Genomic DNA, 24,032 nt, shown 5'->3' with positions numbered 1-24,032 from the left:
TTACCACATTCCTCATGCTCCCACTCAATTGTGTATTTCCCTTGATGTGGGCCCACTTTTTCAAAGCTAGAATTTGAGTAATTTAAACATGTTTTAAGTGATTTATTTTATATCTTGAGCATATGTCACCAATATTGTTCTAGTAATTTATACTGATTAATTTATCCTTTCTTTTACACATAAAATATTTCCTTTCATTAAAACAACAATTAAAAACAACAACAAAAAGATTGAACATGGTATGAAAACCTAGGGACTTCTGAAACTTAGTACTAATAGGGCATAGAATATGTTAGTAAATTCAATTTCTAGTTTCACCACTGACCCTCCACATGATTGTGAATTTGTTTTTCCTATTTCTTCAAAGTCTTTATTCTCAGATTATTTTTGTTCTTGTTATAAATGATAACTTCAGGGCATGTCATGTTCCCATGTGTTTGCTCAATTTTATCATTAAGCACAACATTTTTTACCATGCTTAGCTGTATAAGACACGTATCATGTTCTAATTTAAAATCCCTAAGGGCATGTCCACCCTGGAAATTGTATTATCTCTTGAGAGAGTGCCATTTCATTCTTTTAGGATTACAAAAACATATTTTTATAAACTTCTATTTTAAATTATACAGTGTCTGTTGACAGTAGGGTGAAAGGCAGTGATGTCACCACTGGCTTTAGGATGACTCCCTTGGCTTAGATATTATCCTTGACATTTCTAGTTTGTGGCTTTTTTTCTTTAACAAAAACTTTTTTTTTTGCCCTTTCTAGCCCATCACCTGTGAAGCTGGTGGATAAACTGAACCTTCTAAGGTAGCATTTAGCTAGCATTTTTCACATCCTGGGCAGAAAAATCATTGCTAATTTCTACCCCTTTCACATCTCAATCTGTGCGAATACCCACCTGATACAGGAGATTCATGAGTTCAAGAGAGGAGCAGCACACTGGAGTCATCCCCATCGATCAATTCACGGGAGTAGGTCAAAGCGTGACCTCAGGGACTTTGTATCTGAGTTCCAGTAAGGGATATTATTTTAAAAATGATACATATCTCTCAAAATATAAATTTCTAGTGACTTTAAGGAGGTCTAAAGGAAAAAGAAAAAGGTCAGCTGGAATACAGACTTGATTCAATGGCCAAAGGACATTTTTGAACCTGTGACTTTCACTTAACAAAAAGTTTCTGGATTTTAGGATCCTGCAGAATTTCAGCTCCCTCTTTCCCTCTAGGCATACTCCTATACATCCATTTAATTCAGATGCTGAAAAAAAAATGGACAGAATCATTGTCCTTTCGTCATATTTTTAAGAACAATTAGAAACTGTGTTTTTTCTCAGGGAATGAAGAAGCTGAAGTTTCCCCGGCCCTCAGGGGCCGGTTTCTCATTCATAAAGGATCTCTGCCCTTTGAAGGTTCCCATTTATCATGTCCTAGCAGGGGTTTGGCGCCACGAAGACTCCCACTCTGGTCACTCACTTGTGTAGAACCAGTAATACTTCTCCTTTTTGGTTTACTTTTAGCCAGAGTAGGAGAATATGACATCATTTGAATGTGCCAAGAAAACTATTAGGAAATGCTGTTTTGGGTAGCTTAAGTCGTCCAAATTTTATCGAAACATCTGTTCTGTGTTTGGATATACTCATTTATTTTAAAAGGTGAATGTTTATTAACAACCTTGAGAGAGCTGAATAAGAATCATTGGCTTCCATTTAAAAAGATTTCCATTCAGTCACTTTGAGTCCTGTATTTAGAGGATTTTAATAAAAAACATATTTTGAGGGGACAACCCTTTGCCCTCGTGGTTAAGTTTGGTGCACTCTGCTTTCGAGGCCTGGGTTTGGTTCCCTGGTGTGGACCTATACCACTCATTGGTGGCCATGCTGTGGCAGCAACCCACAAACAAAATAGAGGAAGATTGTCACGGATGTTAGCTCAGGGCCAATCTTCCTTAAGCAAAAAGAGGAGGATTGGCAACAGATGTTAGCTTAGGGTGAATCTTCCTAAGGAAAAAAGAAAAAAAAAAAAATATATATATATAGAGTTCAGGTTGACTAGTAAGTATTAAAACTCCCCTTAAGATTTCAGATAATTTTGGGGTAATAGTTAAAACTCGAAATGTAACTGAAAAGATACATTTTTGATATTACAGCTATCCCTAAACTTTTCAGAACTTTGACATTCCAGTTTGGCTATCCTGTTTTTCTGACAGATTTCTTTGTCTCCACCAAGGTGAAAGTGCCATGTGGCATGCACATTTATTTTAAATTAATGTAGATTTGAGTTAATTTAAAATTGTGTGAAGCCTATTGTTCAGAGAAACTTCAGGGATTGCAGAATCAGGGTGGCAATTAGCAACCAATTTTGAACCCTCATTGAGCTTCATCTTCTCATGCCAAATCCCTGGGTTTAAATGAGTAATTTTGACAGAGGAAGAATCAGTATTCCACAAATACATGAGGAAAGACTACTATTGCTCAAGTGTAATTATCAGGACTGACATAAATACTTTAAGTAACAAAACTTTCTCTCAACACTATCAGCCCATCTTGTATTTGAAATTCAATTTGTAGATAAGGAAAATTAAAACGAAGATGAGAAATGGCATGCATTCTAATCTGCCATCAAGGTTATGCAGTAGTCAAATCCCCTTGTTTTTTGGTTTCATAATATACTCTATCTTTTCTAAAACTGGATTATTCCAGCAATACAACTTTATTTTCTAAAATGAAAGTGTTTATCAAGGAGGCGGATTTCTCTTTGGAAAAAAAACTTGGAAGAAAATATTCGAAAAGAAGAAAATCAAGTTATAAAAGATGAAATAATTTGATTATCCAATTTAAATGTTTTGGAGTCTGAGCTTAATCTTTTTCTTTTTCTTTTTTTTTGCAGTTAAATTAACCTATTTCTTTTGCTGCACATCTTATTGGAGAAAATTACTGGGGCTGGCCCCGTGGCCCAGTGGTTAAGTTTGTGTGCTCCACTGCAGGCGGCCCAGTGTTTCGTTGGTTTGAATCCTGGGCGCGGACATGGCACTGCTCACTAAACCACGCTGAGGCAGCGTCCCACGTGCCACAACTAGAAGGACCCACAACCAAGAATATACAACTATGTACTGGGGGACTTTGGGGAGAAAAAGAAAAAAAATAAAATCTTAAAGAAAAAAATAAAAAAAGAAAATTACTAACAGTCAAAAAGTCCTGGGGTGGGCCCAGTGGCACAGCGGTTAAGTGCCCACGTTCCACTTCACCGGCCTGGGGTTTGTGGGTTCGGATCCTGGGTGTGGTCGTGGCACAGCTTGGCAAGCCATGTTGTGGTAGGCGTCCTACATATAAAGTAGAGGAAGATGGGCACGGATCATAGCTCAGGGCCAGTCTTCCTCAGCAAAAAAAGGAGGATGGGCAGCAGATGTTAGCTCAGGGCTTATCTTCCTAAAAAAAAAAAGTCCTCATGGTCCTTAACCATGAGCTCCTTGCTGTAAAGCCTGTTTTCAGGTACAGCAGCGTGACTTGAGGGTTAGAGATCATTGTTATCAACAGACCAACCACAGGAAGTTAGAATTTCTTTCTTTCTTTTTGTTTTTTAAGGAAGATTAGCCCTGAGCTAACATCTGCTGCCAAACCTCCTCTTTTTGCTGAGGAAGACTGGCCCTGAGTTAACATCCATGCCCATCTTCCTCCACTTTATACGTGGGACGCCTACCACAGCATGGCATGCCAAGCGGTGCCATGTCCTCACCCAGGATCCGAACCGACAAACTCTGGGCTGCCAAAGTGGAATGTACAAACTTACCTGCTGCGCCACTGGGCTGGCACCGGAAGCTGGAATTTCTACAGCTGTTAGAGCTCCATATGTTTTTTTGCTTTAAGTCCCTGTGAGCTCAGAGTCACAGTGTGACCTTGGGCAAATAGCTTAATCTTTCTGGACATCATTTTACTCCAAGACTCCTCACTAAGGTGCTTTCCATTTCTAAAATGGAGTTGATGAATTCTTTGAATACAGAAAATTGACAGGTCCAACTGAATTATGGGATTCATTCAATCATTAATTAATTAATTAGGTTTTTGTTTATTAAAGAAATGCATTATTCAAACAAAATACTCTATTACCCAAAATAGACTATGGTCTGAAGGGATCTTTTTAGAGTTTGGAACAGAGAGCGGTTTCTCTCTCGAAACAGTCCAGACATGTTTCTAATGTAGTGGAATAGAGTGCTCGTCCAAAGGCAGCCCTCTAAGATAAGGTCCTCCTACTTCAGTTCTTTAAGAAAAATTATCAAAAAATTGTAAATAAGGCAAAGGGATGGCTATGCGTCTTTCAGTGTCATATTGCAACATTGTCTAACAGGTCCACCCAAGAATTGCTTAATTCTTTTGGGGGAATATCCTTTTGTTTCGTATATTGTTTGCTATTTATCAGGGCCCATGTTCAGTGAAGTTTCATGTTAATGTGCAGAGTTTTGCCTGGTAGAGATGCAAGTGGCTTCTGTCTAGTAGAAAATATGACCCCTAAGGGTAGGGCTTTATTGCTTTGTAGAATATCAACCAGTACTCCAACATTCTTCCTTCAGTTTCTATATCTACTCAGTTCTCTAAATGCTCTTTGAACCAGCTTCATCATCCTGCTGGTTCCCTCATTAATGAGTTATGTAAATTTTGACACACTTTATAAGGGTCATAGTTGTAACATTAAGAAATTTTTACTTTGACAGTTTCCTTCCTACTGCCACACCTGGAAGAGAAGAGGATTTCCTAAAGCAGAAACATTTCTAACTCTAAATACTGAGCTCCTAGCTTTTTGGATTTCCATTCTTTTTTCTTCTTCATCTGTGTCCTACCTCCCTACTTCAGGGTGTCTGTTGTAATGATTGAGTCCAATTACAGTACATTATTGGATTTTGAGGCTTAAACATTTGTGCTTTTGACTATTTTCAAGTAACTTAACATGGCACAATTTGCAGTTTTGCTGAGGAGTGAATTTGGGTTGCAGGCTTTGCAATACTGATGTGCTGGAATGACTCACAGAAGGAGAGAGGTGTCCAGCACAGCCTCTGAATTTCAACTTGGCTCTGTTGTTCTATACTCATTAGCATGCACACGGACTCTCCTAAAATGATAAAAACTTAGTTTCTTAGTGTAAAATGAGCTATAAAAGAAAATCATCTGCTAGTGTTGGTAATGGTAGTAAAGAGAGAGTAAAGAGATCTAAGAAAGCAATCATTTTTAGCCATAAGCAGAAGTTTTGGAGGTGCAAAATATACTGTCAATTCAGTTAATTCAGCAAAGAAGCATGAAAATGTTTATCTGTCTTAATAATCAACCACTGAATTAAAATAATATATTTTATTCTTATTAAGTTGTCAAAATTTAACAAATAATGTTGGTATTTCAACAGTATGAGAAAGGGTTGTTCTCACTGGAAAGAATAGCAACACAGTGGAGGGTTGCTGAGCTTGTATTCATAATGTCTGAGTTCAAGTTTCCGCTCCTCTACCAATTAGCTATAAACCTATACCTAAAATCTCTGTGTTGTGAATCCCGGAGGACATTGTTTATTGAATAGGTCACATGAAGTTCTAGGTTTTGGTTAGATCAGTGAACATTACAAAGATCTCTGCTCTCAAAGAGCTTTCGTTTTGAATGGTAGGAGGGAAAGGTAGGGAGAAGGGAAAGAGAGTGAATAGACAATAAAGGAATAAATAAATGGTCAAAACTTTAATATGACAAATGACATAGAAAATAGAAAGAACTAGAATAGGGTAAATAGGGATTGGCAGGACGTGTGTGTGTGTTTGTGTGTGTGCATGCAGTTGTGTTGTAGTGTGTCGTTGCAGTAATAAATAAGGTGGCGAAGGTAGGCCTCCATGATATGGTGGCATTTGAGTAAAGACATGAAAAAGGTGAAGGAGTTAACCAAGCTGGAAATAACATCCACATAGAAGGAACAGCAAAAGTGTAGGTGCGCAGGTGGGAGCTTGTCTGGCCCATGTTCTAAAAAGAAGAGGGGACCAGTGTGCCTGGAGTGGAGTGATCAAGGAGGAGAGTAGTTGGAGATGAGGTCGGAGAGGTGAGCAGATGGTGTTGTCAGTCCTCTAAGGTCTTGTGAGCCATTGTCTTTTGCTCTCAGCCACTGGGGAGACAACCAGGGACTTTGAGTAGAAGAGTGATTAAGAGTGTTTTAAAAGAGTTCACTGTGGCTGCCATGTTGCGAGTAACTTGTAAAGGGACAAGGTTGGAAGTGGAGAATTGCTAAGAGGCTATTGCAGTAGCCAGGTGGGAGATGATGGCTTCAATCAGGTGGCAGCAGAGAATGTGGTGCAAAGCATTCAGATTCTGAATGTATTTTGAAAGCGCAGCCAGCAGGATTTGTGGTTGGATTGGATGTGGGCTGTGAAAGAAAGAGATGAGTCAATTAGGACTTCAGAGTTTTCAACTGCTGAATGGGAAGGTGGAGTTGCCATCAACTGAGATAAGACAACTGAGGGTGAAGCAGGTTTTGGCAGTAAGATCAGGAATTCAGATTTGGGCATGTTTTATTTAAGATGTTTACTTTATATCCAAGGACGTACAAATCTGGAGCTTGTGAGTGTGGTCTGAGTTGGAGATACATATTTGGAGGTCAGCAGGATATTGCTGCTGCGATCACCAAAGGAATCAGTGTAGTTAGAGAAGAGAACAGGACCAAGGACTGAGCCCTGGGACACTGCAACATTAAAGAATCTAGGAGAAGAGGAAGGACCATAAAGGAGGTTAAGAAGGAGCAGCCAGTGCATTAGGAGGGAAACAGGAGAACGTGGTGTCCTGGAAGCCCAGTGAAGAAAGTGTATCAAGAAGGAGGGAGTGATCACCTATGCCAAATGCTGTTGGTAGGGCAAGCAAAGGAAGGCCTGGGCTGCTGGTTTGGGCAACATGGTGGATGTTGTTCACATTGTTAAGGGTGGTCTGCATGGAACATTGAGGCAAAAATCTGACTAAATTGGTTTTAATGGAGAATGGTAGGAAAGGAAATACAGATAGCAGCTGTGGATAACTTTCTGGAGGAGTTTTTGTTCAAAAGGGAGGGAAAAAATGAGATAATAGCCCATGATGTAAGTGGAATCCAGAGAAATTATTCTTTTTTCTAAATGTTTTTTAAAGATGGGAGTAACAGCAGTGTGTTATTTATATTTGAATGGAAGTGGTCCGGTAGAGCTTGCTGGAATGGTGTCTTTGACTAGGCTATAGGGGATGGGATTTAGTGCCTAAGAGGAAGGTTTGGCTTTGGGTAGGATCATAGATAGTAACAGGTGTGGAGACAGAGTCTGTGGACACAGACCTGGTAGGTGGTAAATATGGTGGTGGGAGTTCTCTTCTTATTGCTTTAATTTTCTCAATGATGTAGGATAGTGAAGATAGGAAGGAAGTTTGAGACATGTGAGAAGAGTGAAAGTGTGAATGGTTGTCCAGGAGGACAGAAAACTAATGGTCTTTGGAAATTAAGTTGTGACATCCTGGTAGCATTAAGAGCATGTTTGAGGATCTGTTTGTACATTTAAAGTGAGACCGTTCAGCATGACTATGTTTTCCTCCAGTCACATTCAGTTATGCGGTGGAGGTTTGGCATAGGCTGAGAGTTGGATTTTAACCAAGATTTAGTCTTCCAAGTAAGTATCGTAAATCTGAACAGAGGCAAAAGGGTCAAAGCAATTATAAAGATTGGTCATGGGATTGAAGCTCCATAAGGAGGGGGATGATAACAGTAAGGGGAGATGGACAGTGGAATGGATTGGAGGTCCTAGTGAGTTTGAAAAATGATTGGGGATAGGATAGTAGATGAAGAGAGCTGGAAAGATTGGAGATGATGGTCAGAGGGTGGAATGCACGAAACTAACATTAAGAAGGGATGCATTTATTGCAAATGGCACAGTCTAGGGCCGTGACTATGGAATTAGAGGCTGTGATCGCATGGTTGGCATGATCAATGGAGAAGCAAAGAGAAGTTCAAGGATTTGTGAGGCTAGAGTATGGGCATGATGATCTACTTGTGTCCATAGCTCCAGGAATTAGGACAGTAGTAGCATTCGGAGAGTACAATTATGAGCCAGGAACTAGAATCTAGAGACATGAGGGTGGGGTGGGGTGGATGGCAGAGGCATCACTACTGTGTGATATATGATGATGTGAGATTCAAGCTGGCATTTCTAGGGAAGAGGGAAGGAGAAGTGTCTGAAAGCATTGAGGAGCAAGGATGACATCTCCACACTCAAAGATCTGAGGGCTATAGCAATTTCCTGTTGGGAGGCTGATGGAGTGTTCTGAGGGGAAAGTCAGGTTTTTTTTTTTTTTCCCAAGGAAGATTAGCCATGAGCTAACATCTGCCAATCCTCCTCTTTTTTCTGAGGAAGAATGGCCCTGAGCTAACATCCATGCCCATCTTTCACTACTTTATATGTGGCATGCCTACCACAGCATGGCCTGCCACGTGGTGCCATGTCTGCACCTGGGATCTGAACTGGTGAACCCCAGGCCACCAAAGTGGAACATGTGCACTTAACTGCTGCACCACCAGGCTGGCCCCGAACGTCAGGTTTTGATGAGAGCAAAAAGAAGGAATATTCAGAGAATGGTCTGTGAAAATAGGGATGTGACAGTCAGCTAGCAAGATGGCACCCAGTGATCCTCATCTCCTGGTTTTTAAGCCTTTTCTTAGTCCTCTCCCTTACTGAATCAGGTTGACCTTTGTGACCAAGAAAATACTGCAGAAGTGATGACATGTAATTTCTGAGGCAGAGTCAGAAAAGGCACTGAGCTTCTGCCTTCCTCTCTCAGGTCCAGGCCATGAGGACACTCAAGCAGCTCTATGGAGAGATCCTCATGGAGAGGAAGAGAGGCCTCGCTGCTAAAACTAGCACCAACTTGCCAGCATGTGAGTGAACTACCGAGGAAGATCTTTCCTCCCCAATCAAACCTTCAGATGACTGGAGCCCCGGCCAACATCTGACTGCAGCCTCATGAGAGACTCCAAGCTAAAACTGTCTAGCCAAGCCATGACCTAATGTCCTCTCTGCCAAAACTACAATATGTAATAAATGATTGTTTTTTTTAATAGGCCACTAAGTTTTGAGTTATTTGCTATGAAGCAAATCTATTGATAACTAATACAAGGGGTTTTGCAAATAATCGTCATGAATTTCAGAAGGCACAGTGGGTGGGTTTCAGAACTGGCAGAAGAGAGGGAGGAGTTGGCAGAATAGGATGTGTAGAGAGCTCGGAGGGGAGTAAAGTGTGAGAAATGAGAGGGGATCTGGAAGGTTTTGTGGTGGCTGATATAAGTGGGGGTAAATGAAAAAGATTAGATAGATATCAATATCAAGACAGTGGTGGTGAGAGTGTGTGTTTGATGGTGGAGGAGGGGGTTTCTGGAGATCTGCCTTCACCTTTGATGACAGAGGTGGAAGGGCTAGGGGAGGGCAGTCTTAGTCCAAGGGCTAGTTCACTCTTGGCCACTGGCCTGACAGGAGTGCTCTGTGCAGATCCTTATTGATTGTATATTTCTCATTTAAAACTTTGATTTTTGTATTATTATCCTCACCACACAAATGAAAACATTGAGACCAAAGGAGGTTAAGTAACTGGTCTAAGGTCACACAGCTAGTAAAGCTGAGACAGAATTTGAATTTGGGTCTCCCGACTTAAGATCCTGCTCTCATTCCACGTTTAACCGGAGACAGAAACATTTTGAAACCAAAGTATTTTAATTTTCTAAGAGTGGAATGGCAGTTAGTTATCTCAGACATAGATTTGTGGAGTATGATTATAAATATTCCTTTAAAAAATTTCACAGGATACATGTGCATAATGGCAGAGAAAAGAATGCAATATGAGAGCTGTTGACATCTGATCAGAGTAGTACTAAGACCTGGAAGATGCCAGCAAAGAAGAAAAGAGATGAGAACCAGAGGTACGGAATGGATGCTAAATTAATTGTTTTACTGTCATTTCCCCCAGTTAGAATGTAAATTCTATGAGAGCAGAACTTTGCCTAGTGCCTGATATTCAGTAAGTGCTCAGTAAACCTTAGGGTGTGTTGACACAATGAGGAAATGGGGCTCAGCCAAAGGAAAAGTGTGTGGGATGAAAACGTCCTAAGCACCATGTTTGGTATAAGGGAAGGGTCGGGACAAGTTGAGGGCAGTTGCAAGGATGAAGATATTTGCCTTCAGGATTTCTTCCTGGTCCACCCTGCTCTACTGCTCCAGAGTCCAGTGCGTGTTCACATTGGGAGGCATTTCCTTATGTAATTCTTGTTGCTCTTCTTCTCCTTTAGGTCCTTTAGAAACACTGAGAAGTCAGTAGTTCTTACCTAGCAACGTATTAGATCATCTGGAGACTTAAAAACAAAATAAAAAAAAATAAAACAAAAAACAGTGTCTGGGGTCCCCTCTCCCACACAGTCTAATTTAATTGGCTTGGAGTGGGACCCAGACGTTGGTGGTTTTTAAAAAGTCCCCTAGGAGACTTTATTGTGTAACTAGGATTGAGAAGCAATGAACAACGTTAAAGTATTGTCTTTCTTGGGGAAGTTTGAACGTTCAGATCTGAGCTTTCTAGGAAGGCAGGTGGTTCTGACTGGCGCAGTCTCAGACATCAGCGGGTGGGGATGTCCCCAGAAATCACAGCAACCTGCACCTAGCATGGCTCTCGGAGAGGAGGTGCTCAAGAGGTGTTTGTTGAAGGGATGGATGAATCCATACCCTGAAGATGCCGCTTGCTCTGGGTGCATAGAGGCCAACCAATCACTATACCTGGAGAAACTGAGCTATGGAGGCTGCTCAGTCAGTGGAACAGTCTGAGAAGCAAAAGTTCCAGGTCAGTTGTGGGAGGATGTGTGGGCGGGAGGACAATTGTGAACCTGCGGGTAGACAAAACATAAACATGCCTTGCATACATATGCTACTTTTTTCCAAAAGTGTCTTCATAATATCATGGTGAATAAAACACAAAGTTATCTTTTTAAACATATTGAATTCACGGAAGCCTTTTTTATTCTGTATTTTCTTTTTCAATAGATACCAAAAATACAATTATTGTCATGTCGGAGTCGGGACTTTTTTTTTTAATATTGAAAAGAAGTCTTTATATTTAAAAAGAATGCCACCCTCTCATCTAGCCTGGAGGAAAGATGTTTTGGAGGCATGAAAGACACACATGAAAGTGAGAGGGATTAGTGGGGGACTGTTCAGTGTATACCTGAAATAGTCCATTTTATTTTGCACTGGAAGAAGCTGGGGTTAATACGAGCTCTGAGTGTACAAGTTTAATGTAAAATAAAGCATCCTCATCCTGCCCTTCTCAAGAGTGGCCCAACATCATTCTTAACTTAAGTAAACTCAAAGGGAGACGGTCCCAGGGACCTGTTTGGAGCTTCCGGGATAGGTAGTTTATCCACTGTCCCTCCAACATAACGGTAGCTCTGATTCCTGTAAAAGCGACAATATCGCCCTCTGTCATGATAATTAGCAGTCAAAAGAGTCATCCATTTCTTTATCAGCTCCAAAGAAGAAAGGGTAAATGATAAAGTAACATCCTTGCCTAAAATGGATGAAAATAATGGCCAACTGCTTATCTTTGTAGTGACTCATTGCATCAAGCTGACCTCTGAATAGAGTATGCATAGGCCGTTTGTACATTCTCCATCAAATGATTAAGAAGTGAAATGACAATGACCAACCACTGTCCCTGACATTTATTATATATGAACAGCATTTAGGAGATGAAAGACCAGGTAGCAGTGAAACAACTGTGAAGACGCAAGACTGAAAGCACCAACAGTGACATTCAGCTGCTCAGTTATGCCAGAATATGATTAGTGCCCTCTCGTTTGAGACTTTAATTTTAATGTAGGCTCAAGACGGGAAAAGGCCACCATCATATCATGGTGAGATGGATATTCAACTTGGAGTCATATGTCCTGATTCTGAGTCGTTGCTCTGACAGTTAAAACTCGTTGATCTTGAGCAAGTCATGTAATCTCCCAGAGTCTCAATTTTCCCATCTGTAAATAGGAAATAACAAGAATTTCTCCTTCACTACTTTAGTTAGTTGTGTGGTTCAATTGACATAATGAGTATTGTAAAAGTATTTCATAAAATGTAAAACATCATGCAGATGTTTGCTACTATCATTGCATTAATCATCAATGACCTTACTTAGTCCAAAATAGTGCTGCCCGGATCATGTCTTCACAACCTCTAAGTTCTGGCTTTGGAACATCCCAAGTCCCCATCGCCAGTATATATTTACTGTAGAGCCCAATAGTAGTCATATGACTTTAGCTTAAAGGTAATTGCACATACATCTTTGCAGATATCTATAAACAAAGAGTGGAGAGGAAAATTGCCAAAAAGCTGGGGAGAGTCAAGTCTGCTATTAATGCAAAAATCATGACTTTTTGGTAAGGTCGATAATAAAGGGTTTTTAAAAGTTTTGGAAAAATGGAGATATTGGAACCCTCAGGAAGCTTGTCACTAGGAGGGAAAAGTGCCCAAACAGTAGGTGAAAAAGGACGGCAGGGCACAATGTGAGAGCCATGAGAAGCTGCCAAGTGCTGCAAGTTGCCAACAGTGTGCATGGAAGTTGTCAACAGTGTGCGTGGAAGTTCCCCTTGCTTTCTGGTAGAGCGTGGCGTAGATGATCAAAAATCCCATGTAAGGTAGGGGAATGTTACTAAGTGTCTCAGAACTGAGGCCTTACCACCTTAGCATCTTTAATGGCTCCCAGAATGCTCACTCTAGAGGTAACCAGCACCATGTATAATTCTCGAGAACTCCCATCTCTTCCACCTGCTTTGTCCTGCTCCATACGTGAGGTCTTTTTGGTTCTATATTTGTTAATATTTGCATTTTGGTTTCTGGTGCTCAGACTGCAACCCAGACAATGCTGCCTTTGTGCTATGGCTTTCTGGATTGCAACCATGAGCATAAAGTTTCATATCCCAGTGCTCAGTTCAGGCCTGCCAGACCCACAGCAGTTTCCACAAATGGCCACCACCACACACCCTCCACACCTGGGAAGAGAGATCCTGCAGAGATGTTTATGGTGAGTCAACAATAAATATATAGTTCTCAGCTTCTGGACAATCAAAACAAGAAGGAGACAATGGTTTATATTCTACTCATCTGGCTTTGGAGAATTGTAGGGTCTCTGTGTACCTAAAACCTGTTTAGGTTTGACCTTTTCATCTCTAACCACCTTCTCTAGCCCCCTAATATACCTTGTCTGTGACTGTCACTCGGCTAGGCTCTAGTTTTGCCTTTTCTTATTTCCAGCACTAACTCCAATCTTTTACCCAATAAAGTTGTTTTCTCAATGGAGAATCCTGGAAAGTAAGTGGCTGAATAGGTAAAACTTGGAGGAAGCTCAATTTTGTCTTTGTTTTTCAAGGCTAACCAGGGCACACAAAAAGAAAAGAAATAATACGATTATGATTCTTTTCCGTCTGTGCTAAGTAGAATGAAAATAGACAGGCCTACCTCATCAATTTTTTTTTCCAGTAAAGAAACATATGGCCTGAACATATTTCTCATCCCATTTCCTAGGATTAGTAGAGGATTCTAAATTATAGCAAAAGATTGAAGGAGATGATTGTTGAAAGAATTAAAGCCAGTTGGATAGAAAGAATTTAGGGAGGTGGGGCAATTATGACTGTAATAATATGGAAACCTCAGGAAACTCAATGTGTTTCTATGTACTCCCTTGGCTCATCTGTTTGGAAATGGGCCATCAGGAAGCTTTTTTAGAAGTTCTTAAAGGAGAGGTCGTTCAGCAGACATCTTCATAATAATTCAGAAGACCTTCAACTTCCAGAGGAATAAAGCTTTACAGAGAACAGAGGGTATTATGCACACTTACCCTGCAGAGGAACTGCTGGACAGATTGGGGTCCATATGAATTCCTTTGGCAAGAGATACTGAAAGTTCTGGATTTGTGAAGTTAAAATCTGGTAACAAATGAGCTTAATGAATCAGAGAAAGGCAAAGTTCAGCTACATGTGTATGGGACGTGTCCTATTAACGTTGATGATTTCTGTTGGTTTATGATGCGGCAAAAGTTCATCTGAGTCAGACCACCCCCCTAGAGCCTCTGAGCAGGGCAAAATTAGGGTTAAGTAGAGCAAAATTCTGTGGCAACTAAGATGAACCAAAAGATTCATGGTACCCATTTTTAAAATTATTTCTCTCTTAGTCTGTCTCTTGGGTTTATTTGCATTTCCATAATTCCTTAATCCCAGAATGAATTTATTTTTTTACAGCACTGCTATAACATTTTTCACATACAACATTAATTTTTAAAATTTAGACTTGTGGCCTACTAACAGATTTTTTTTTTTCTCAAACAGATGATACAGGGTGGTATCATAAACTTGATTATGTAGGAGTTTACTCAGGACAGAATGAATCATTTCCATCAGTGAAACAGAGTTCCTGCTGTCCGGTTAGTCTCTAACTCCACTGAAATAAAAAAAGGAATCTGTGTTAATATATATTCAATCACTTAATATTTTATAATGAACATTGACAGCTTTTAAAGGACGTAGATACAGCAGCACATATATTTCTATTTGTTTCGTCATGGGTTTGGGATTTTTATGCAGTGTTTTCATGGTTATCTTGTTCTCTGATTTTTAAATAGATGCATGTTACACTGTAGAACATCTTTTGTTAGTGGGGGAAAATTGGCAGCAACAACTGTCTAGCAAAAATAGTGGTGTATCTCAAAGAAAGAGTATTCTTAAAGCTTTGGAAACAATGGGGCCATATTCTGTTTGGCCTTCCTGACACCAGGTAACTTTCCCTTTTGCCTACTCTCACTCCTTGCACCCCTCACTAACCCTGAGATCCCACGTGTACCAAAACCTGAACACATCTAGGTCTTTCTGCTTCTGTCAAATTTAAAAGAAACCCAAATAAATTATAAGATGCCTTTAAAATTCCTGTGTGCTTTTACTGAAGTGTTTTGAAGGACAGTAAACGGGAATCCCGTTGCATGGCACATGGCAAACAGTCCCATTATCCCCAAGGCTACAATACTCCACCTCCCCCACTCTCCCAACTCTCTTTTCTCTCTCCTAGGTAACCAACCAGAACCCTACCCCCTCCTAGGTTTGCCAGCTTCTCTTCCCATCCCTTGTTCCCTTCTTCAGTCTTTCAGATCTATTCCATTCCTCGGTCTGCAGCTGTCTGCCCTCTCGCTTCTTCCTCTTCACCAAATTCCCTGTGGCAGCATAAAGAAGGCCCTGGAAGTGAGCAGCAAGCAGGGCATCTCCTGAAATTGTCAGAGAAAGAGAGGTGGTGAATATATTAATGTTTTTACCTCTGGCAAATAGACTCAGACACATTCAGATTTAGAACTCAGACCCTGCATAAGAAATATTGGTTGCTACCAACCTCTGCTCCAATCTTAATGCTTTTTCTTCAACATCTCCTGTTTTGTGTGCTTTGCTATTTGTAATTTCCTTGAAGAAAATACTGAGACATGCCCGAGGCTGTTCAGGAGCTGGGGTCTGGATAGACTCTTTGGAGGGAGAAGGCTTAGCCTGACTCTGGGAGGGCGCATGGGCGCAGGGAAACTGTTGACTGCGGCTCTGTGTAGACCTCTACACTTGGGAGGGAAGTTCCAAGTGATGTTGGAAAGGAATAAGGCAATGTGGCAGTGAATATGCATGCTTGTTTCAAGAGAGGAAAGTCAGAAATTTGTTGATGTGAAAGAGAGGAAAAAACGGAACAAAATTAGAGAGGGCGTCACAGTTGAGGTAAGGAGCCACCAGAGACTGAAGGTGCAAAAGAAGAGACAATGATGGTATCCAAGGGGGAAAGCGTGGGAGATGGAATCAAGCACAAAGGAACAAGGGGTTAAAATTTCCTAGCACCATGATTTTATTCCCTTTAAGGAACTTATCCTGTATTGTTTTTATGGTTGTTTGTGAACATGGCTTCTCTTTTCCTCTAAACTCCATGAGGATGGGATCCAGGTTTGGTTTGCCCATGTTGTGGGAAACATAGTAAACTTTGGGCACTCCTAGACATCCAGCATGCCCAGGAGGGCACTGGGAAGTCTCAAATGTTTGTGAGGTGATGAGGAGCCCAGGTGTTGAGTGAGTGGAGGGTGAAAGAATTAATCAAGGTCTTGGAAATTCTGTTTTTGTTTTGTTTTGTTTTTTTGAGGAAGATTAGCCCTGAGCTAACTGCTGCCTATCCTCCTCTTTTTGCTGAGGAAGACTGGCCCTGAGCTAACATCTGTGCCCATCTTCCTCCACTTTCTATGTGGGCTGCCTACCACAGCATGGCTTGGCAAGTGGTGCCATGTCCGCACACGGGATCCAAACTGGCGAACCCCAGGCCGCTGAGAAGCGGAGCGTGTGAACTTAACCGCTGCGCCACCGGGCCGGCCCCAGGTCTTAGAAATTCTGATGACAAGTCTGACTCCAGTTTTGTGATGTTGATACTTTCTGTTTACTCAAGAATTTATTAAGGGGCTGGCCCCGTGGCCGAGTGGTTAAGTTTGCGCGCTCCACTACAGGTGGTCCAGTGTTTCGTTGGTTCAAATCCTGGGCGTGGACATGGCACTGCTCATCAAACCACGCTGAGGCAGCGTCCCACATGCCACAACTAGAAGGATCCGCAACAAAGAATATACAACTATGTACTGGGGGGCTTTGGGGAGAAAAAGGAAAAAAAATAAATCTTTAAAAAAAAAAGAATTTATTAAAATACAAGTACTGTGATAATCTTGACTATTACCTTCTTTATCTCTTATCATACTGAGGCTATTCCTACCCATATTCCATAAATCAAATCAAATCAAATCAAATCAATACATTTAAATTATAGTAGGAAGCCATGTTCATTGTGGAAAAGAGTGTGAATCAACTATCATTCCTTCCTGGCATATCGATAGCTATAGCTATAGATATGTATTTATACATTTTAGTACCAGGTGGTTATTTGGTAAATTGTTATTTTATAAAATGACATAACATGAATATCTTTCCACTTCATTAGATTTCATTGAGATGTCAGCAAATGTGGTTTGAGAGCAAGTTATGTTGGAATACATCCATACTGTGAATCATTTATTCTGTAACTTGGAAATCAGATGTTTGGAACAAACGGCATCATTAGTCAGGAAAAGACCAGATTCTTCCTAGGAACTTGAATAATCATGAAATATCCAGCTCTTCACCATAGAACCCAGTACAGGAAAAGCCATTTGGAAGGCAGGGCAAGGGTACGGTTTCTTTTAATAGCACTTTTTTCTGTATTCTACAAAGGGTTTTAGGAATGAGTAATGAAGTCATATTTGTAAAGCATTTCACAAAATATCCAATTTTAAAACTATGTACCACATTATCCATAAATATCATTTTAGGGCATGGTTTTACCTTTTTTTCTTTTCTACAACAAAGAAAAAATGTCCTTCAGGATAAGAAAAATTCCTAATGTATTCTCAAGTTCTCAGTTTTGAACTCACATTCTACTGAAAAACTGAGATATTCTAGAAAATGATTTAATGTCAGAATTACAATACCTGATTTATTATTCACAGCATAATTTTCTATTAAATACATTTTCAATCCCATTATCATTTTTTAAACTACTTAGCTCCAATCAAACTGAAAATGCCCATTTCTTCATCTTTATTCATGCCTTTCACATTCCAGTGCCCTAGAAAGAGGTTTTCTCCATTCGTAAATGAAAAATACTGGGTTGCTCATTATATCTGAAAGATAGAAAGATGTAGTGGATATGAATGATGAAAAAGCTGTATATCAGCAACCGTTGACGTCAATGTGTTCGCTTCCCTAGAAGGGTATCTGTAATTTTTGTTTCCACCAAAACCGTTTGGTTCCTTTGCCAGCATCGTTTACTCTCCCTACCTTTTCCTGGAGGTCTAGATGGGTTACTCACCTGAAACTTGAGAACATGCTTTTTCCCCTTATGCATCAGAAGTGGGGAAAGTTTTTCTCCAAAAGTAGCACTAGGCTGAAAATAAAGTTCTTTAAAAGGTTATAGTAAGAAAGCAAAAAGATGTTTTCTTTCTAGTGAATGGAAATGGAAATGTAGTGTATGTACTGGGCCCCGAGAAGACCTAACTGACTTGTGACTATGTGTTTCCTCTGAAACCCATGCTTCCCAGAGCTTTATTTTCAAATAACAGAAGTCTTGGAAGAAAACATGAAAGGTTTGCTACTACTTAAAAAGTCTGGACTATTAAAAAATATATATGTATTCCCAGATAAAACATATACATTTCAGAAGGGCTATCTTCTAACACAGATTTTGTTTTATTTTTTCACTTGGCATAACAGAGAATCCAACACCCTGTTTCACAGATGCCATCTGTTTTTGGTTGACCTTAATTTTCTGGATGACTGCTTTTCTTCAAATATTTTAAGTCATGACTAAATTTCACTTAACAAGAAATGTTTAGGTTAGTTTGTGAACAAGAAATCAGATGTTCTGAATCCAAACATATTTTAACAAACTGATTTGTAATTGTGCTACTGCCAGGACAAAGGGCCGTTTTTTATTTGGCTCTTTGAAGGTCGACAACAGAAAGGGCCATGTTTATTTTAATTCCACTTCATTCTGACATTTCATAAAACAATGGCATGATATTTATTATAAAGGCAATTTTGGTTCATTAATAATGAAAAACTGATTACAAATTTTTAAAATTTAACTAGAAATCAGAATTTATGATAGATTGATTCACAGTTCAATTTTTATTTTTGACAAAAATCAGTGTTTCCCAAATTGGTCTGATCATAAACATTACTGGAATGCTTGTTAATAATGTAGATTCCAAGCCCTCTTATTCTGATATAATGGGTCTGGGGCCCGGGTTTAATGATGTCTCCCCATGATTCTTAGGGCCAAGCAGGGGTAGGAAACACTGAAACAGAGCTGGTTCTCAGCTGTTGTGACATATTCAGTTATCTGGGGGAGTTTTCACATAATGTCAATGCTCAGGCCTCCTTCGATACCAATTAATACAGACTCTCTGGGACCTGGGCATTGGAATATTAAAGTAAATTCCACTTCACTAGACATAGGATTCCACTCTACCCACTGATGGGAAATTAAATAATTATGTGAAAGATTCCCCATAAATGATAGCTAGAATTCTGAAATAGCTAGAATGTCAGCTCCATGAGGGCAGGAAACGTCTGCATCTTGTCATCTCTGTTTCTTTGGGGCTGAGCATGGTGACTTCTGCATATATTATGAATGCACAATCAGGATTTATTGAGTAAATAAGTAGTTTCTCTAGGCTAAAATTGTAATCATCTTCAGATGTTGTCTTGCTACAAATGAACTTGAACAACAGAACGTGAAATACAGTCCTATAATGGTTAAAATTAATGCATGTGATGGGAAAGATGAGAGACAGCTAGTGAAGCCAGGAGACCACTGATTCCAAGGTATCCCCAGTGAGCCAGAGAGAGCTTTCCCCAGGAAACCCAGAGTGCGAGCCCATCTCAGCAGCCATTACTGTCTTGTTGATTGGCAGCACACATAGCAATCACATTTATGAGCCTCCATCTCCACTCTTAGGGATGGTCCAGGGTGGCAGCCAGGCTTTGGGGACTAGGATTGCAGAATCCCTTACCTCCACCTCCCACCCATCCATTCTGCACCTGCTCCTTGTCAAAGCACACACTTATTTGAGTTAATTTTGGCCCAACTCCTCCTGCCCACAATCTACTTCCCCTCCTGTTTATCAGCCATTGCCAGTGTGAGTTTGGCACTCTGAGGCTGTCATTTTGTTGTGTGACCACAATAGCACCTTGTATAGTGCCAACCACACAGTTTTGGCCAATTCTGATACTTAGAGATGATGCATATTATAGACAAAAGAAGGTGACCAGGAAAATACCACCCGCTGATAGATAGGAAAGGAAAAGTTGATGATAGAGGACACTGAAGTGGCAGAAGCTTTTAATGTAGTTTTCATTTCTGCCTTTTATATAAATGGTCAGATGTGAACACTTGGCTTGAACGAGTCTCAGCTGTGAGAGGAGATTGGAAGGCCTACTGGGACCGGGAAAGAAGTAATTAAAGAGTACCTGGAATGTCTGGTGAGATGATTGGCAGGGTAATGCAGTGGAAAGAGAATTGGATGAGTATTCAGAACACTGGACTTCCATCTCAACTTCTTTTTACTAATTCGAAGACCTTGGGAAAAGAAGGCCTCTGAACCTTACTCTCCATACCTGTAAAATGGAGATAATATTACGTATCTCATAGGATTGTTGTAAAGGGTAAATGAAAAAATCGTGACGTACTATTTGGACCTAGGACATATTTAACAGTTGCAGATGTCTCTGCACAGTTGCCAGCCTTGCTTTTGAGAAGTCGTGAAGGACGGTTCTCTGCAAGATAGCAAGCAGTGTATCGGTTTGCATTGATATCTGGAAAGAGTGGAAGAAAGTCATCAAGAAATTAATTAGCAACAATCTAAAAGAACCAAGAGGCTAGGAAGCAACCCTCATGGCTTTAAGAAAATCAAATGGTGCCTTACCAATTTTATTACCCTCTGTAATTGAGAAACAGTCCCAAAAGATAAGGAAATGACAGTGGAATCCTGCATGATTGTCAAGATATCAATGTAAGTTGAGCTGTTCAAAACTCCCAGTATCATGTTTATTTTTGGCATATGTGTGATTGTCATTAATTGAGTAGTAATATAGTGTATCGTGTGCCCTGAATTAAAGAATGATAATAAGGTGAGCAATCAGCTCAAGGATTTCACATAAGGTTGAGTCAATTCACCAGGAATTCTTAAGAGCTAATTTGAGTGTACCATAGAATCTGAAACAAGGGGTATTCTCTAACATTATCAAGAGCAAAGAAAATCAAGCTATTTGTAATCAATTTCCTATGACTTATAGAATTGGAAGAATTGTGTCATTGCTTTACAAAATGCCTGAGTGTGGTAGAAAGAGAAGAAATCTTCCTTGTCTGGCCATGACCCGTTGACCCAGGTGCCCCTGAGCAGTTTTTCTCCAAAGGGTTGCCTGCTAATCACCAAGAGCAGAATCATTTGAAGAACTTGTTAAAAATGCAAACCCCTAAGCTCCTTTGCAGACTTAATGAATGGGAACTGTGGGGTGGAGTTTTGCATGTGAATTTTATCTAACACCCTGGAGATTCTTTTGCTCATTAAAGTCTGAGATCTGCAGAGAAAAAGGGTATTATTCAATATCTAATAAACATTCTTACTATGAATATGGCTCATAGACTTGAGAATATCATTAAACACGCAGATGAGTCTAAATACGAGGGGATAGTTACTATTCTGGAAAATTGAAATACAAATCAGTGTTTGAAAAATTGGAAAGTGAGTCATTCAGATACAGAATACATTTCAATAATGAAAGCAAGAAGATATATTTGGAAACCAAAGCTCTGTGGTATAATAATCACAGGCATCCCCTTGGACTGGGGCTTTCCAGGTCACCCCCTCAGAGGATCTTTACTTCTAGATTTTTTTTGCCTCCAGGTAGAGAATACTTTTTTCAGGTTAATGAGCCAAATAGCTAGACTCCTTGGGGCTCAGTAGTTCCTGTCCTAGGTAACACATCTGAATATCCTGGGAACAACATTAAAAAATACCCACTCCTAGGCCCTATCCCCAATTTTTACAGGTGGGGCCCAGGCATTGTTATTTTTTAAATGCCTCCAAGTGATTCAGAATTGAGAACTACTGTGTAGATAAATGGATGTAGTGTGCAAGAGGTGGGAGGAGAAGAAGATTAATTAGTATGGTTTCTTACTCAATTCTGCTTGTGTACAAAAATAGAATTTTTAAATGTTTAAGCAAGTAAACCTGAATTATCAATATTACTAACTACATTCAGTGACCAAATAGATTTTCCCTTTAAAATCATCTTACATCTGACTCCTTCTTCAGCTTTGTCATTCTTGCCAAATTTGAGGTTTTCATCTCACCAGGATACAATTTCAGAAGTCCTGGGGCCGGCCCTATGGCTGAGTGGTTAAGTGCATGCACTCTGCTTTGGCAGCCTGGGGTTCCCCTGTTTGGATCCTGGGCAGAGACTCACACACAGCTCATCAAGCCATGCTGTGGTGGCATCCCACATAGAAGAACTAGAAGGACCTACAACTAGGATATACAACCATGTACTGGGGTTTTGAGGAGAACAAAAAAGAGGAAGTTTGGGAACAGATGTTAGCTCAGGGCCAGTGTTGCTCAAACAAAAACAAAAACAAAAACAAACACAACAAAAAGTCCTGAAGCTGGCCTCCCAGTTTATTTTGATTATTTGTTCGGTCCGAAGCCTAAAATGTGAGGATGTTTCCCCGGTGGTTGATCCATTCTCTGATGAGAGCTTTGTGGATCTGTCAGGAGAGTTCTGTGCATATGCACAATAGATTAGTTACCAATTCTGTCTTTTCCGTGTTTGAGGTTAGGATCAGGTGCCTGAATAAGTAGTTGGCTGGTCATAGTGGACAGGTTTGTGATCCCTAGTTTGGTCATCACTATATCTGCAGCAAGGTTAGCCTGGTTTGCTCATTATTGATCAATTGATTGGTTATTTGTTCATTCGACAAACTTATATTGAATACCTGAAGTTCCAGGCATTTCATGGGGCACTGACTACAGTATATCAAGATAACATACTGAATCCTTGTCCGCTAAGCTGCTCATTGTTACTTCTCTCCTTTTGTTTCCATTCTTCTTCCTACCTCTTTCTTTCCCTCTTCTGCAGAGAACTTGCTGTAACATTCATGGAGCCTGGGGCAAGAGCACAAATGGAAGTCTGTTTACTAAATGTCTAAGTATTTAAAAATTATAAAACAGGCTTATAAACTGTTGAAGTATTCTTCTCTGCTCCTACCTTGACAAATACACCTTTGTAATGAGGGAGAAGTGTTTGAATTTAGCATTCTTAGACTCCTCAGAATTTTGAGCTAAAGTATGTTGGTTCTGGGAGAGTCCACTCCTGGTGCCCACACCCAGCTCCCCTCCTTTCTTTTCCCACCTCCAGATCCTCCAGCTCTTGGAGGGGGCTCACATACATGCAGGTTCTGGAGCTTGCAGGGCCAAGCTCTGTCCAAGGCCACATGCCCACCCCTGCCAATCAGCTGCCTCTCTGCCACACCAGAAGTGTGTATACAAGTTTGGTTAGCCTTTGGGAAGGCAGGCCCTCGGAGGAGGCCTAGGCAGGCACTGGAAGTGGCTCAGGGTTATTTAGGCAGGGAATTTTAAGGTCTTCCACTCCCAGAGCCTGCTCAGGGTCGGGGATGCGTGAAGGCTCCTGGTGGGCATGTCCCCTTGGCCCCAAGGAGAGGGATGCAGCTAGAGGAGGACACCAGATTGAGACCCCCCCCCCTTGAGCATGGCATCCTCTAAAGTTGGGGTCCTTCTTACCTGGGTCTAAGGGTGGTCCCACTTTTACTTGCCTGCTTATTTTGCTAATTTGACATTTATTGAGCTCCCCCATTAACTGCAAGTTATGGTAGATGTGTGTGTTGGTGCAGGAAAGGAAGAATGAGGGAAATTTGAAGGAAGCCTGTTTTTTCCTCTTCTAGTCTCACTTGGTTTCCCCACTGGTATCCTTGCACACTCCATCCATCTCTTGGGTCACGCCCAGATGAAGATGTCCGAGTCCAATCTTTGTCATGAATACAATAGAGGAAAGGTGGGACAATTACATTTCCTGTCTAGGACTTTTAAGGTGCTTTAGGACACTAGTGAGCAGAGCCTGCTAGTGTCAGGCAGGGGCCGAGCAGGCTGAGTGAGATTTCAACTGTGGCACACTGCCCATAATACATATAAATAGGAATTAGGCTTTATGCTGGAGACATAATTCCTAATTTGGGGAATCTTTGCATCCATTTCACTTTATGCTTTAATAAACACAAATAAATTCATCTGTGTCAAAATCTAATTTTATTTTACTCCTTCCTTTATGACGAGTAAAGGGAGCTGAGAGGCAGTTACGACAGTTGAATTCTGGGCCCAATAGTAA

Source organism: Equus quagga, unplaced genomic scaffold (genome assembly GCF_021613505.1).
Source record: "Equus quagga isolate Etosha38 unplaced genomic scaffold, UCLA_HA_Equagga_1.0 203_RagTag, whole genome shotgun sequence".
NCBI lineage: Eukaryota > Metazoa > Chordata > Mammalia > Perissodactyla > Equidae > Equus > Equus quagga.
The sequence above is the reverse complement of the archived record's forward strand: the minus strand, read 5'-3'. Positions refer to the sequence as shown.